The 1,927-nt window shown below is 34.7% G+C and overlaps 1 pseudogene; it reads left to right on the top strand.

Annotated features, from left to right (window-relative positions):
- Positions 1-40: 40 nt before the first annotated feature.
- Positions 41-1,642, top strand: LOC126739122 (uncharacterized; annotated as a pseudogene).
- Positions 1,643-1,927: the final 285 nt, after the last annotated feature.

Genomic DNA, 1,927 nt, shown 5'->3' with positions numbered 1-1,927 from the left:
ACGACATGGTAAAAAGACCGTCAGTACCATACACTTGAAAAAGTATCCAAATGATTTAGCATGTGATTGCGCGTGGTACATCAGTGTCAAGGGAAAAATCGTATGTGTGTGGGCAAAAAGTGTCATTTATCGTTTCGTTTGAAACTGCATGTGATCATGCACAAATTTTCAACGTGAAATTTCGTTGCGCGACGAGTTACGTATGCCTTCGAGTAGTTCGAGTTAATTTTCGATGTTTGTGGTTTGTTGACTGTGAAATGAATAAAAAGAGAAAAATTTGTATTATTGTATGTGCGGTTCTGGCCATGGAAACCACGAAAAATAAAATAAATAAATATAGTCACATGTCGCTTTTGCGAGAATTGAAAGATAATGATCCAGGCGACTTTAAAAATTACTTAAGGATGGAGAGCAATACGTTTGATGAACTTCTAAGTTTAATGCGACCATATCTTAGTAAAGAAGATACTGCAATGAGACAAAGTATACCTGCCGATGAACGACTTATTGCCACTCTTCATTTTCTTGCTACTGGACGTAGTTATGAAGATCTTAAATTCACTACAAGAATATCTGCTCAAGCTTTAGGACGCATCATACCCGAAACATGCAAAGCTCTATATGAGGTATTACATAAGGATTACTTGAAGGTAAGTTTAGAATATTTTTTTTATTCAAGCTTATATCAGTTATTTTACATGTTAAAATACGTTGAAAAAACTGATATCAACTGTCCTGCATTTTGTGACTGCTCCTGATATTCCAGACTTCCAGGTGATGGTGCTGGTGAAGATGTTATTGATGATAGCAAACTGGGCGAAGAAAAACTATTTCGATTTTGAGACTGAAGGTTGAAAATACTAGTGTCTTCAGTTAGTTGATTTAGAGCAGCTTTATGTAATACTTTTGTAATCAGGGTTTCAGCGTACATCTGTTGACTCTCATTCAACTTTCTATGTTTTGTGGCAACAACTTTGCCGAAAGCTGTACTTTCTGATTCTTCATCACAGTTTTTCAATGCGTCCGTGCAACTTTTCATAAATATTTGCTGTTGCATCTCATGTGGTGTCACCTTCGTCTTTGCTCTTTTGACAGGTGTTTTGAAAATCTGTAAAATAAAATCCTATTTAGCCAAAAGGTTCAAAAATACTAGTAATACCTACTTAACAAGATTTTAATAATTTTGCTGTAGCTTAATGAAAATAAATTTCGTATTGATTCTTTTATTTCAGATGCCGTCAAGTGAAGATGATTGGAGAATCGTTGCTGAAGGCTTTAACTCACAATGGCAGATAGCAAACTGTGGAGGCGCCATCGATGGAAAACACATTCGCATATTTCCGCCACCAAATACAGGCGCATTGTATTATAACTATAAGAACTTTTATAGTATTGTGTTAATGGCAATCGTGAACGCAGAATATGAGTTCTTGTATGTTGATGTTGGAAAAAATGGTCGACTATCAGATGGTGGAGTACTAGGATACACGACGTTTTTCAGACATTTAATTTCAGATCGACTTTATTTGCCTCATATTACGGAAACTACTGCAAATTTAAACTTCATGTTTATAGGAGATGAAGCATTTGCTTTACATGACCATATTTTAAAACCATTTCCACAAAGGGATCTTACTCATGAAAGGCGATTATATAATTACAGATTATCAAGGGGAACAAATGTTGTTGAGAATGTTTTGTTTGTTAAATTTGAATATTTACACAAAAAAATAAAATATAAAGTTTAAGTGGACACTAAATTGTCAGCAATAAATAAAACTGAAATATTATAAAATGTATACTAACCATTTCATTGCTTTCACCTTTTTCCTTCTCCTTTCTAGCAGCACGTGGTTGTTGTTCTTCAACTCAAGAAATTTGGCTATTTTGTGTAGCGTTTTCCTCAAGGTTACCACCGGTCTCAAAA

This window comes from Anthonomus grandis, chromosome 8, assembly GCF_022605725.1.
Source record: "Anthonomus grandis grandis chromosome 8, icAntGran1.3, whole genome shotgun sequence".
NCBI lineage: Eukaryota > Metazoa > Arthropoda > Insecta > Coleoptera > Curculionidae > Anthonomus > Anthonomus grandis.
Note: the sequence above shows the minus strand (reverse complement) of the source record. Positions and strands in the feature narration are given on the sequence as shown.